The 15,568-nt window shown below is 41.9% G+C and overlaps 1 protein-coding gene and 1 long non-coding RNA gene across 2 annotated transcripts in view; one reads left to right on the forward strand and one right to left on the reverse strand.

Moving 5' to 3' along the window:
* WWOX (WW domain containing oxidoreductase) overlaps positions 1 to 15,568 on the reverse strand; it is a 538,960-nt gene that overhangs the window by 228,963 nt on the left and 294,429 nt on the right. The window lies entirely within an intron of this gene.
* Positions 1 to 15,568, forward strand: part of LOC143823548 (uncharacterized) — a 37,416-nt gene that overhangs the window by 16,947 nt on the left and 4,901 nt on the right. The window contains exon 2 of the long non-coding RNA XR_013226502.1: positions 8,961 to 9,114. This is a non-coding gene — a long non-coding RNA (uncharacterized LOC143823548). The remainder of the gene's footprint in view (positions 1 to 8,960; positions 9,115 to 15,568) is intronic.

Here is a 15,568-nt window from a genome sequence, read left to right on the forward strand (position 1 = left end):
CAGCATCAAATCCTGATTTTAAATCCAGGTTCCCTTTACCTGTGACTAACATTGGTGCCGGGATTAATGCTCAGTTTTGGCTTAAAGCCGCAAAGGGGGGTGGGGAAAGATTCTTACTTCAAAAAGGAAAGGAGGGAGGGAGGGACTCTGTGGCTAGAAAAGGGAAGCCACAGGGAACACTGTTGTGTGTGTTGTCCCACTCAGCAATGTGCCGCCCTACCAGTTGTGGGACTTTAGAAGTGTATTTACAAGTTCTTCACTTGGCTAACAATAGCAAAGTGCTTCTAGTACTTAAGCCTCTATTTTTTTTTTACAAGAGCCTGTAATGACCCTATTTTGTTATTAAAGCCAACGCCTTAATTACAAAACATCCCGAAAAGTATCCCCAGGACCATCTGCTAACTACAGCTCTGTAATGTTTTAATGACTCTGCCCTTTTTTGAGAAGACAGTATAATAATTGTAATAATTTTGTTTCTAAAGTGTCTCTCCCCTGACGTGGAGTTGCTTAATGAAAACCGTTCCCCGGGTGCCTTTTCTCCGTGACCCTTTATTGCCAAAGCGACAGGGGGAGACAGAGAAAATTTAAATGACAAAATAAATATGCTGTGGCAATTTTGAATGCTTTTCAATTAACAGCCATAAATAATGTTTATTACAATAGCGTTAATGGCCCCCTGTGACTCAAAGGCGTAAAAGTCTTCACAGTTATAGAGCAAAACTTTTCTTCGGCTCTCTAGCTGTTGCACTCTCCTTATGGAGAAGAAAGCACTTTTTTAAAGGAACTTCCCCCCCCCCCCCCTCCAACAGGGAGACAGGATTCAGAATAGATGCAAGAATCGACATCGGTAGATGGAGTTCTTGGATACAAAGACAGATATAGTTTTATGCGTGGGAAATGCAAGTGAGACTAGAACTTTTGCAATAGATGTTCCATTTATTCAAAGACTGCATACTGAAAACCACCCTTTAAATAGAAGAAGAAGAAGAAGGAGGAGGAGGAGGAGGAGGAGGAGGAGGAGGAGGAGGAGAAGAAGAAGAAGAAGAAGGAGAAGAAAAGAAGAAGAAGAAGAAGAAGGAGAAGGAGAAGGAGAAGGAGAAGGAGAAGGAGAAGGAGAAGGAGGAGAAGGAGATACCCTGAGAGGTGGGTCAAGATCCCTTTGGGGGGTCGAAAGACACTTTCACAAGGGTTCCGGCAGGGCAAGCAGCTTGGCTGGGGGGTGGCACTGCCACTCTTGCCGCTCTTCCTGCAGGCACCTGCACTCAGCTGCCAGGCGCTCCAGCATTGCCTCCAGCATAGTGCAATCTCCAGCCAGGCGCTCCAGGTAGTGGTGCAGCTTGGTGGGACAAGAAGCAGAAGTGAACTGAGAAACCCCATGAAAAAAATGATTTATATACAATCATGAACAATGGAACATTGGTCAATTTTGGTTTAATTGATGTGAAATAATGCTTGCATAATTTTATGGTTGGGGGTCACCACAACATGAGGAACTGTATTAAAGGGCTGCGGTATTAGGAAGGTTGGGAACCACTGCTCTATGGAGTCTTCAAGGCAAGAGATGTACGTAGGTCAAAGCCTCCCTTTGCATCATCTCCCTGGTATCCCCTGGAGGTCTCACATACACATATTAATCAGAGCTGACCCTGCTTAGTTTCCAGTATCTGACAAAACTGGGTGGTCCCAGAGTAGATTAGGCATGATCCAGAGTTCTTTGACTCACAGGTCACTGGTACAGACCTGGCTTTAGCATCACAGCCATTACCATCCTCCATATTTGAAGTGATGGAAGTGTGGATTACAATATGAGATATCAGTTTGAAACCACATGTATAGTGCTCTGCTATCTTGCAGATGCAGGTAAAAAAATAAAAAAAACAGTGGTCAGCAGAAGAGCTGAGTACAAGTGTTGCTACTGGGAAGTGGGGTAAATAAACATTCAAACAGAGTCAAAATGGTCCTTCCCCAGTTTGGTAGGCTCTGATGAGCGGGAAGCCATTTTAGTTCAGCACTAATTGAAACCGTGTAATAGGAAGGAAGCAGTAAATAGGTAGAGTTATCCCCCCCCCACCTGTTCTTTTTCCATGAAGTGATATGACCTTCCTTAATTATATAGTTTCAAAATCATAATTCCAATGCCAAGCAGAAGCCTTCATCTCTCCTTGGTGCTTATTGTGGGGGCAATTTAAAGCAAATAACAGAATGCAGAGCCCTGAAACATTACAGCACATACCCCAAACTTAGACATTCTTTAAAGCAAAGGGGCTGAGTCAGCTGAAAGAATCTTCCATCTCTGGCTGCTATTTTACTCTGATTAAATACTCAAAATAATAGTGTTTCGGGTGGAAAGTATCTTCAAAATGAAATATGTTATTTTGAAAATGCTTGTTGAAATACCACTAGTTTAGAAGTATGTTGTGCTGCTTTTTAAAAAAGGAAGGAGGCAAAGGATTTAAAATACACACAAACTTTTTCAGGGTAGTCAAGAATGAAGTGTTAGAGGACTGTACTGCTTATGGAATTCATATAGCTGTGCTGACTATTAATATAATTAAGTGTAGTTGATTTGCAAATTACTTATGGTGAGTCCTCATGGGGCTTTCAAGGTGGAAGATGAACCATTGCCCTTATTTACATAGCAACACAGGTCTTCCTTGGTGGCCTCCCACCCAAATACTGATCATGGCCAACCCAACTTAGCTTCCAAGCTCTTCCAAGTTTGTAATACCTAGGCTGCCATGGGTTGAATATAATCCATTTAAAGTATCTGGGGAGAAACTAGAATGTGTAAAAAAATGAGATGAGACAGAAGGTAAAGTCCACCTGAAGCTAAGGGAGTCTAGCTGGTCAGGCCCAATCTCCTCTACAAACCAGCTTCATTTTTTTTAAAGAATGCTAGTAAATTAGCAACCATTTTACACGGATTCCCCCCGTTTCTTCAATAGAAAACCAACTGGAAAGACATTTCTCAGCACTGTCAAACATGTTTATTAAAAGCTTAAAAAAAAAGCTGGCTGTGCAATCTGAATACATCATTTTAAAATGTTTGTTTCTTCTGTGCTGTTTCAGTCTTTCAACTGCTTTGCCTGCATGTATTGGTTAGTGGTCTCTCTCTGTCTGTCTCTCTCTCTACAACTGAATGCTTTGTATTTATTTACAGCATTTATATCCCACCTTCCTTTTTAATGGCGACCCAAAGCAGCTTACATTCTTCTCCTCCAGCTGACATTGATGGAACAGGGAGATAAACAAACATAAATAAGGGAATCAATTGGGATGTGCCCCATTGTCCACAATCAATAAATAGAGGCTAGTTCCTCATACAGATGTACCAACCTACACTGTGATCTACAGTTCCTTGGATGTCTTGCTGTTGCCCTACACTCAATTTAGCCCAAAGAACCATTGTTTGCAATGACTGCTGTACTCTTGCAAATTATTAAACAAAACAAACAAAATTGGCACGATCACATGTACAATTGTGTGTGAGCACTACATCCACAAGCAAAACGAGAAAACAAAAACCCTAACAGAATGACAGTCTCATCCATTTGTGATGGCAAGGACATAAGAGGGAGACAAAATCCCAAGAGAAGCAGCCACTTCCCAGATGCTCTCTTCAATACACACTGATGCCATCTCTGGTGTCAAATGAAACTGTACAGCACAAAAGAGAGACGAGACCAAAACTGTCATCACCAATTGGCATTGCAGAAATTCTATTAGGAAAAATAGATGTACTAAGATTCAATTTTTGAATTGTGTGAAAGCTTAAATTGTTGACCTTGTAAGGTCTTCACAGTGTAGAAAAGATCTAAAGGTAGGGAGGGGAAAAAATCCCACGCTATTTTTGAAATGCCTCTGTTTTCTGAACGTTTTGCCACACCAATCTACAAAGCTAAGAATGAGTAATGCATTATGCATTGGTCCTTTATTTTTGCTGCTGTATTCGTAGGTGCAAATGTAACTTAAAACCAGAAATTCTGTACCCAACACTCGATTTTAGCTATTCTAGTCCAAGAGCACTTTAGAAACTAGGGAGTTTCAGGACATAAGCTTTCAAGATTTGTACCCTGAAACTCTTGTTCCTTGACTCAAAAGTAACTGCTTTAGTGCAGACCAACATGGTTACCCTCTTAAATGACTTTTAATTAAAGTGGCATTAATATTTGGCTTTAATGCTTTAATGTATCAGAATTGACAAATCCTGCCCCCTCCATTTGTTGGCAGAGTTTAAGTATGCAAAGAGAAGCAAAAAACCACGTTGCTTAAAAGAATAAAATAGTTTTATTATGAAGATGAATGACTTTGTAAAGAAAGAAGACCTAACTATCAAAATTGTTCTGTTAACACATTCATTCTGTCTGTTTGTTCTATTCTGGAGGCACACAGGAAGGAAATGTGCTCAAAAGAACAGGAAGTCTCCAAAAGAGCCAATCAGGACACAGGAAGAGACCATTTGAAAAATATCAGGTTCTTATCCTAACTATACTAAATACACATATTGTCCAATGACCCCTGTAGGGTATTCCTCAAATGCTCTTGAATCATGCACATTACAGATCCAATAAGATTACCAATTGTATGAGCTGTTAATATGGCTAGCAGACTTTAAAACAATCTAATATAGCAATATATTGGTTGAGAAATGGCATTAGGGTTATCATCTCTATGTCGGGAATGTTACTGGAGATTCAAGGGCAGAGCCTGGGAATGGCAGAATTTGGAGAGGGGACAGTGGTCAATAGTGGTCAATGCTATAGAGACCACTCTCCAAAGCTACCATTTTCTCCAGAGGTATTGATCTCTGTAGTAGCAATAATTCTAGGAGATAGCCAGGCCCCACCTTGAGGTTGGCAACTCTACATGATGTAGTTATGGAATTCCAATTTTCAGAATGCTAACAAATTCAGAAAGTTTTACAGGAGACCAATGAACATGTTAAAAAGATCCAAACGTGTGTGGGAGAGAGGATAGAACAGTCATTTCTCAAAGTTAGCCTAGGTTTGGGGTGGAGGTCAGATGGGTAGCGAGTTCAAGAAGTTAAAATTTTTTAAAAAGTCTCAAAATTCTCTACTTTGTGTCACTGTAGGCACCTTAGACTAGCGATCCCCAACCTGTGGGCCGTGGACCACATGTGGTCCTTCGACTAATTGGAGGTGGGCCCCGAAGGATGCCTTCTCCCCCCGCTGCCCTTTACTTCATCCCCCCCAGCCCTTTACAACACACTTCATTGTTGTGGTGTGTCTGTATCTTATTTTGAAGGGATGTTTAAACATTACCATAGCGATCAGAGAGCGTTAGGGCAGTGGTTGAGAGTAGAGGAGTAAACTACCCGCCCCCACTGGGCCTCAGTAAAAGGCATTGAGTGGTCCCCGGCGTTGAGTGGTCCCCGGCGTTGAGTGGTCCCTGGTGATAAAAAGGTTGATGCCCCCCCCCCACACCCAACCCCAGGCACCATGTATGAGAAAATAGCTTCTGAGGTGTTTGGGCACTTAATCCTCGGCCTCTCTGCAGACGTCTCAAATAATGATCTTGGATTATTTTCCTAGATATCATATGACCCACTCAAAACTTTTCCTAGACTGTCTAGAAAGCTAGACTGAAAAAGTTTTAAGTTGGGGCTCTTCTCTAAGTTCCTTACAGCTCACAGCCAAGTGATGGGGCAGGAAATGTATTTTGGTGATGTCCATTTGAGCCATGGTGTTCTTCTCTGGAAGCCATTTTAGGTAGCTCCAATCTCTGATTCCTGTCATTTGCTGTCACCAATATAAATGATCTTCAGATATTTAAACCTCGTATCTCTGAGCTGACCCATGTCACTTTGTTATCCCCAACGATCTTTTCTAACTGCAGTTGCTGCTGCAAGATGGTGGCCTCTGCAGGTTCCAAAATGAAGCCAAACAGAGAGATAACACCTGAGTCTCTCACTGCAATGACAACCCCTTTTAATAGCAGCTGCAAAGTACGTTGTGTATGAACTAAAAATGTAATGTATGTATATATCTCAAGGAATCACAAAGACCAAGATAACTATCCCTGAGTTGTCTTTTCCTGGAAAAGTGTATGGAGAAATGCTCAAACATCTGAACACCTGGCCCCTTGCCATAAAGAGGCACAATGCATAAGAAATAAGCTTTCTGTAATTTCAGGAACAAACAAGCCAATATTTCGATGTGCTGATGTGGAGTGTCTCTCTCTTTCTCTCTCTCTCTCTTCACTGTTCACTAAAAATGGAGATATGATCATGTGGCCATCAAGTGCCCCTACGGAGCCCACCCACATATTACGGCCCCAGCCCTCGGAATGCAAACATCTGGCGGCATCATTAAAACCCTTCCTACCCGCTACGTGCTGAGGTCTGACCCTGTGACCATTTTCACCATTAGATTTCTATGACCTCAGCAAAAGAGCTGAAAGGCTAGGGTATTAATTCACAGAACCACAAGCTCCATTTAAGATTTAATTTGAGATAACCAAAGGCAACCGAAAAGTGTATTCAAAGTTATAAGTACAGAAATAAAAGATCTTCCCCCCGTTTTTGCCAAGTTAAATATAAATCCAATATTTCTTTAACAGATTAATTCATCAATTGACAAACAAGGGCAATGGGTTTCCAAACAGCATTTTGCTTGATGGTCACCATTATGAATCTTCCATTTATCAACTGCTGTTGTTGGGGTTTTTAAAATCTTAATTTATTAATGTCTTCTCTCGAGAGATTTTGTTGCAGTTTTGTTAGGGGGGGGGGAAAGCTTCACTTATGGCCAGTCCTTAACATAAAGCTTTGAAAGCCTCACTTTTATTCAAGCTTAAACGTACTGAAAGTATGATTGGTCTGCTATAATGAAACACGTGTAAAATGTATAGCATAGCAATAATAATAATAAAAACACCAGAAGGTCAGAATTGCCCTGGGCACAAATGTGGAATAAAAACACACACCCTACATCATGGTTCCTCAGGAATTAGTGAATCAGAAAATACCGGGGCTACAATCTAGCACAAAGACAATAATATTTAAGGCTTAGGTCTTGGTTTTGATTTGCTGAGTTGTACTTCAAGGGCAGCTAGAGGGAACTACTGGAGATCTATGATCAACTCAAGTTCAATCGAAGGGGATGGGACATTTGGGCTGGGTTCCAAGCTCAAGACTCAGGTTTAGACACTTTTTGTTTTTTTGGGGGGGGGACAGCATTTGATAAGTTTAGCTGCTAGTTTCAATGCACATTACATGCCATCATAAATTTTTGTAATGATCACTGTGGCCTCAAAAGCTGGAAGTGTCCCAGTTAGGGTTGCCATTTCTCCCTCTGGCAATCCTCACTTCCTGCCACTGGTTCTTCAGACAGAGGGAGAAAAAAACCAAGCCTGTTATTGTGCGCAACATGCGCACAATAACAGTGCGCACCTCTGCAGAGAGTCGGGAAACATCACACCACCCTAGCAATAGCTTGAAACTCCATGGTTTTCCCCAGATATGACATCACATTGTATGAGATGATAGTGTCCCCATGTATCTACCACCCCATCTCCTGTCAGGTGCCAGCCATTGGTTGGTAGCCCTAGGCTCAAACCTTGCTGCACTGTACTTGCAAAAAAAAATTGTTTTTTTGATCTGGCATACCCCCAAATAACAGTTACTAGCCCTCCTTGTAGTATTATTTGTTAATGTGTTTCAATTTAATTGGATATCTAACTGTATTTTAATTGTTTAAATGTTTTCTTGTGTGGGTGAGTTTTAAGGTTCGCCACCTTTAAAAACCCTGGTAGGGTCGAAAGGTGGAACAGAAATGTTTTGACTAAATGAATTCAGTCTTTAATATATTTCTGAAATGGCTTTTGCCTCTTGCTGAAAAACCCGCCTACTATCATGATGTTTTTCGTCCCTGCAACTGAAATCTCAATCAGTACCCATAAGCAGAAAACAGACTGTACAGCAAAACTCGGTCTTCCTTCTCTTGGGAGTACAGGAGATCCCTTTCATGCAGTGAGTCGGACGTCCACGAACAGGTCGTTCCAGAAACCAGAGAGCAGCAAGGTCATAGCAACAAACTATTTGCAGTCTGTGATGAGATTTTAGCATATAAACTCCAGCTAATTTAATTTTTGATGCATACTTTCAACGCATGTGAAAAAAGTTTACCCCCTTGCACTTAGATTTTCATTATTATCCGGTAGCCTCAGTAACATGTCGAGTACTGGTCATATATTACACTACAGAACCATGTAATAAACACATTTATCATCCCTCTTTGACCAGCTGAGTGCCTCTTGCCCTCTGCTCTGTAACTCATCTCCGAGGGACTCATTACCTTCTTCCGACCCCCAACTCGCTTCAAAGTTCCTTCAGCCAACTTGCTACATCAGCCTTCTTCTTTGTAAAGGGTAAAAGGCAACCATCAGAGACATTTCCGGCCCCTCATACGGTGTGGGGTTTTGTAATGTCCACTACTGACCTCCAGCTGCTTGTTTTGATACAGAACGAATGGGGACAATTCCGGTGATGATTTTAAAGCTCGTGTCCCTCTGATCTTTTCATTTCACTGATCGATTGCTGAGATTCCTAAATTTAGGACATGCCTAAAGCCCCAGAACCCCAACCTTTTTTTGTTTGTTTAGGGTTTTATTTTTCTATTTTGCATAAAAACTTGTATGGTTTTTTTCCATCTAGGGATTTAAACATCTTCACTTTGGAATCTGCACGTTCAAATAGTAAAATACTGCAATGTGCATTATGAAAGGGTGCAATCAGCTATTTTTTAAAAAATATATATATGCAAAAGTGAAATCCAGTAGCTACAGTGTTCCTATGAGCAAAGAGCTCTTTAGTATCTGATATATGCTTTAAAATTATGCAGGGGGACAAATTGTATCAGGATATAAATTATTTCAGTACTACAAAAAAGACAAAGTTATCCTCCCCCCCCCCCCCTTTGTCATTTGTCCACCTATGGCAGGTAAACCCCTTCAACTTCAATCCTCCAACACCGAGAAACTGGAGAGTGAGAGAAAAAGGGCTGGAAAATAACCTCTATCATGACATTCTAGGAAGTGACCAATGTCTACCACCTGGACCACAGAGATTATGGGAAATCCCTAGAGCATCACCTGGTAATGATTATTTATTTATTTATTTGATTTATATCCTACCACTCTCAATGGACTCATGGTGGGTAACGCAACAGACTACCCCCCCCCATAAAATCAATCACAATATATTATAGGCATCCAAACTTCACATTCCCCAAGCATTGCTCCCAAAATCTTCCAGCATATGCAAAGTCAGTGCTGGCAATCCTAGCAAGGAAGAAAGACTCCTCCCATCCCATCCCACCTTGCCTGTCTTTTTTGTCTGCTTCCACCATAGCAGCCAGCCAGGTGAGGGGAGAGGTGGTGGGAAGTTCAGGTACTTCTCAGGACTGTTTTTTGATGGGGGGGGGGAGAACTATTAGTCAAGATACTTTGCAAGTGGATACTAACTCTGACCTACCTTACAAGACCGTTGCAAGGATTACATAATTTAGAGCAGATTTTTTTTTTCCAACCAGGGCCAAGGGGGGGGGAACATTCTGCTGATAGAGTGATTGTATATAATATATCAATGATGCTTTCAACTCTGTTCCTGAAATGTTAAAAGTATTGATTTCTTTCCCCCAGGTCAGGCCGTGAGGCTTATTCAGCATTGCTTACTGGATCACTTGGCAGTGTCTTCTTTTGGACATCCCCAAGTCAATCTGCTCACAAAAGTCTTTTTGACTTCTAAATATAGCTAGCTGGTCAATCTGTTTCGTAAAAATACCAGAGCTCTGCAGTTCCCAGATTAATCTTGACAAGGCCAAACCAAATAAGTAGCAGGCAAACCTGTTATCTGTACAAAGAGTTTCTTTTACACAAAATAACCGTGTTAGGACTTCCAACACAAAGGATCCCCCCCTCCAATAGCATCCCCCCCACCCCACCCAGTTTTCTGGGTTTTTGTTTTGTTATGTTTTTTAAATAAAGAAACCCATTCATCAGAATGTTCTGTTCAGAGGTGTAGAGAAGTGCGGGAAAGGCAGGCTAGGTTAAAAATGTTCTTTGACTTTTTGCCCCATTTGTCATTCAGCCTGTCTTCTGGCTGGGGGAAACCTTTTCACCTCCGCTTCACTTTGAAGACAGACCCCAGGAGAAGAAATCTGAGGTGAAAAATGGTGATGTCACTAGGTTATTGCAAGGTTAGCACACCCCAAAGCCAAACAGTTGTCCCAGCATTCATCCTAACCATCCACCCACCCCCCCCCCATGTACACACATACACATGCACACAACATCAGCAAAGACTGCAAGACTTAAAGGCTAAACATAAACTACTTGTTGACATAATTACTGCTGGCTCAAGGCCGCCTTTTTGTAGCCAACTTGGCCGCATTCTGAATTCTCTTCTTGGCAGAAGGAAGGCAAAGTTCAGCCAAGTTCTCCCTCTCTCCATCCCTCTCTCTCATTTTGTCTCGTATGTATTTCTCAGCATGGCCAAAACCCCAAAATATCCAGGTACTTTTTATAAAAGTGTTTCAGGGGAGGAGATTCCGCCTTTAGGGCCAAAATAGTCCCTTGTCATCATGTTGGGAAAGGAAGTCATCAAGCACTTCAGAAACAAATGCCAGGCTGGTTTTCACAATATTTTTTTGCCAACTTAGTCTTTGTCTCAGAAGTAAATTGCTGAATCTCTTGTGGCTGTGTGGCTGTTTTTCCCCTTAAGATCAAGGCAAAAGAGTTTGGAAGAGAGAGAACACTGAAAGAAAATTGGCAAAGTTTGGGTTGTTTGTTTGTTTTTTAAGCTTGAAGACTTTGCAGTCCTATCACACGGACGCATGAAACTGTCTTATATTGAATTAGACCCTTGGTCCATCATCAGAGTCAGTATTCAGACCAGCAGTGGCTCTCCAAAGTCTCAGATTGAGAGCTTTCATAATGCTTCCTACTTGATCCCTTTCAAATGGAAGATGCCAAGGACTGAACCTGTCACCTTCTGCATGGCCCTTCCCAATCTATCATATTTATGTGTACAGGGAAATAACTTCCACTCAATCCAGCGGAACTTCTTCCTAAGGAAAATATGAAATCAAGTTTTCTGGGGATACCTTGGCCGTGGGGCAAGTGAGGTGGCAATTCAGGCCTGTGCCTGAAGCAGATTTCAGTGCCAAAACAGATGGGAAAAGTCAATCTTTAAAAAAAAATGTAAATCCAAATCATATCGCTAGTGCGGAAACAGTCCAAGTGAGCATACGTGGAAGATACACTGTTGGATGGCAAAATGTGTGAGGCTTCTGAATGTGTTTATTTGATGTATTAATTAAGACAATTTGGAATCTATCATTCCTTTATTTTTGGGGCCAGACATTCATTTCTGATAGGCTCTTAAACTAAAAGGGTTGTGGCACACAGTCCTACAAGATGGAAGGAGAACAACCTATCAAACTCCATATTACTATTTTGGTGATGGTGGCAGAAGGTGCCATCAAGTCACCCCTGACTTAATATGACACCTGTATTGTTTTCAAGGTAACAGACATTCAAAGATAGTTTGCCATTGCCTGCCTTTGAGTCATGACTCTGTTATTCCTTGGAGGTCTCCCATCTAAACACAAGACAAGGCAGACCCTGCTTAGCTTCCGAGATCTGATGTGGTCAAACTAGCCTGCACTATCCAGGTCCGAACATTATAGTTTTAGAATGTTCTTATACCAGAATAAGTCAAGGTAAACTAGGCTAAACAAGGAAGAGAAGCAAATACATTATTTTGAAAGATAGGCATGTTTTGGGGGGTTGACTGAAAAACTCTGCTGTGTAGTTTTTCATGTGCATACATTGATATGTTTTTTTCCCTTCATGCTATTGTTGACAGCCACCTCTTACCTCCCAGCTTCACAGGGTCTCCTGCTGCTTGTCTGGCAATCCTAGATTTAACTTTCAGGCATAAATCCGGAAGTTAGGTGACAGTATTGCTAATGCTGACTTCTGGAGTCTCTGTCCCCAATGTTGTTGGGGGTTGCCTGCTGAGGACAACCCCAATTCTGCCTTTCTTCTTGGTTCAAAGGTCTCAAAGCTGCAATCCACACAACCTAGCAATAGTCCAAGACCACAAGGTGGAACATTCACTTATGTATCACATACACTGGAACTGTACTTTCCCAAAGCAGGATATTCCAAACACTATTCGTTCTAATCTAGATAAATGACCTAGTCAGAAGAGCGAACACAAACCAGATACATCTGCTGACAGCACACAATTGGTGAAGGTAGCCAACATGCACAAAATAGGAAGGGGAGGGGGGAAGAGAAAAACAAAATAAACAAAAATCTCCCCTAATGACATCTAACCACCCACTGTGCTGTATAACTTTGCTGATGCATGACATCAAAAATTAACATTGACACATGTAAAGTGTTGCATATTGTTTTGGTGTGCCAACCTCAATGAGCGTGATTGCTGTGGACCATTCAGGAAAGGACCCTGGAATAATGGTGGCTGCTTCAAACAGTACAGACAAGGGAGACATCCCTATGAATGGGGACCGATGCTTCTTGCTACGTAGGAAGGAATTGTGTGCCCGCTCAAGGCAAACTGAGATTATCCAATCCACATTGCTCATTTGGCAAGGAAATTCTGTACTTCTGCAACTGAACTCTAACTAGGCTTGCAAACTGTAGACTGGGAAGGAGAGAGGAGGATTCGGGGGAGAGAGGAGGAACCTAAGCAGGGTATAATGCCAAAGCAGCCATTTCCTCCAAGGGAATTCCAAGAGATCTCCAGGTCCTACCTGGAGCTCAGCAACACTAACCCTGGCACAATAATTCCAACATTTCTGGGATAGAACATCTGCTCAGCTCATGGCAGGCACTGACTAAGTGTTTGGGGCCTAGGCCAAGTGACCCAGAAGTGAAAGTACAGAACAGAAAGCTCCATTCAACTGTGATCTGCCATAACTTAAGAGTGAAGAAATTTCTTCCCTTCCGGGGAAGAACACAGGAGAACCTATGACTTTTTCCCTTGTCTACTGAAAACAACCACCCCACCACTGAAGCTAACCTGCTTATTGCAGGTTAATTCTCCATGTTCCGTACACTGTCACAATTTACAGTACGTGACCTTCCAGGTTTTCAGGATGCATTTGCTAAAATAGCTTACTCTGTCAATGTGAACCCATTCTTCCCTTCTATTGGGCTATTCTTAGCCATGTTAGATAACATTATGCAGTAGGCAATGATAGCGTGGGCTCAATTTAAATAGCAGTTCTTTTTCGGGAATCCAGTTCCCAGCATTTCTGTAGGGCTGAGCATATACCAGCCTTATTCCATTTGTTTGCATCCCGAATCCATCATCCACATTTAAGGAACAGAATACAGAAATCTGTCTCCTGTACTCTGTCTCTTAGCTTTGCTGTAGGTACTGTAATCCACGTCAAAGAGAATAGAAGGGTGTAAAGCAGGGTTAGTCAAACTACGGCCCTCCAGATGTCCATGGATTACAATTCCCATGAGCCCCTGCCAGTGAATGCTGGAAGGGGCTCATGGGAATTGTAGTCCATGGACATCTGGAGGGCCGCAAATAGACTACCCATGGTGTAAAGTGTCTCTACATTCAAAACCATAGTTAAGAGTCACTGTAGCCCTATGCAGAGTACAACAGAGAAGTAGAGGAAGTCAGCCACTGCCTTCCTCCACAGAGTCTTCCTCAATGTTCTCCTATCCAAGTAAAAATCCTGCTTTTCTTCCATAATCTGAAGTTACCCACGTTATAAAATAAGCATACATAAATTCATATTTAGCTTGGTCTAATATTTGCGGCATTCTGCCACAGGTAAGAGTCTGGCCTTGTCTGTTAAGATTAATCTGGGAACTGCAGAGCTCTGGTATTTTTACAAAACGGATTGACCAGCTAGCTATATTTAGAAGTCAAAAAGACTTTTGTGAGGAGATTGACTTGGGGATGTCCAAAAGAAGACACTGCCAAGTGATACAGTAAGCAATGCTGAATAAGCCTCACGGCCTGACCTGGGGGAAATAAATCAATACTTTTAACATTTCAGGAACAGAGTTGAAAGCATCATTGATATATACAATCAGTCTATCAGCATAATGCTTTTTTTTTCTTTTCCTTTGACCCACAACTAAGCTCTGTTTAACTTTGCTATTAAATAAATGGGTGGAGGGGGGGAGATACGAATTTTTGGGGGGCGTATGTTTGTGGAGATGGCCTCTTATTTCCTTTAATGCTGTCTCTATAGCAAATTGGAGGAAGCCAAGTCAAGCTGGAAGAGACGAACCATCCAGCTTCCAAAATAAGCTCGTAAAACGCAAATGAATAAAACAATACAATTTTACTGTTAAAGATAGAATAGGAGCATTTTCTTCCTACCCACCCCCCTGCTGGCTGGCTGAGCAATCCCATTAAATGCAGAATGTATATTCCTGCAATAAATGGGGAGGGAGAAAAATAAAGAAATAAAATATAAAGAAGTGAAATCCTTCTAAACAACTAAGAGACTCCATCCCTTGCCCTTCTGCTTTTAATATATTTGAATCAGGTTTATACACTCACCATTATTAATTAGGAACAGCGTTGAAGTAAAAAAAATCATTTAAAATAAACTAAGGGATTGAATGTTAGAGCCGTCACTTTTTACATGGTCTCATGATTCAAGGATTAATGGACCTTAAAACAGCCATAAAACACTAGGCCTAGTTTAGTGAAATAAGAATGGTTTGGTTTTGGCTTCAGCCTGCCAGCTTTAAATTCACTGCATCTCACTGGCTACTGTAAACATTTTAAAGTAATTTGACATTGTGAGCCTAAGATGTTGTTAATCCATTTCCCAGGTGACCTTCATTGGTACTGGCTGTGTGCTTACGAAGAAAACCCAGAGAATGTGCAGAGGGTTGTACAAAATAAGAGGCATAGATGCCAGTTTGGGGTTGGGAAATACCTGGAGATTTTGGAGGTGGAGCCTAAGGAGGACAAGGTTGGGGGGGTTCCATGGGGTATTATGCCATAGAATTAGGATTGCCAGCCTCCAGGTGAGGCCTGGAGATCTCCAGTCGGATCAGTACTCCTGGAGGAAAATGACTGCTTTGGAGGGTGAACTTTCTGGCATTGTACCCTGCTGAAGTCCCCGCGCTCCTCAGACCTCACCCTCCCCAGGCTCAATTCCCCAAATCTCCAAGTATTTCCCAACCCAGAGATGTGAATCCTGCAGAGTCTATTTTCTAAAGTCGCCATTTCCTCCATGTGAATTGATCCTCCAGTCGCCAGTTTATTGGCGATAGAGGAACATAAAGCTCTTTGGGGGGCATAGGTGGAAAGGCAGTTTCTCAGATATTCAGGGCCCAGATCACATATGACCTTGAAGGTAATTACCAGAACCACCTTCCTTCCTTCCTTCCTTCCTTCCTTCCTTCCTTCCTTCCTTCCTTCCTTCCTTCCTTCCTTCCTTCCTTCCTTCCTTCCTTCCTTCCTTCCTTCCTTCCTTGTGTTGTATTTCACAATTGGTTCAGTTCCACTGGGTTTTGGACAAATCCACTTGTG

This window comes from Paroedura picta, chromosome 14 (genome assembly GCF_049243985.1).
Source record: "Paroedura picta isolate Pp20150507F chromosome 14, Ppicta_v3.0, whole genome shotgun sequence".
Classification (NCBI taxonomy): domain Eukaryota; kingdom Metazoa; phylum Chordata; class Lepidosauria; order Squamata; family Gekkonidae; genus Paroedura; species Paroedura picta.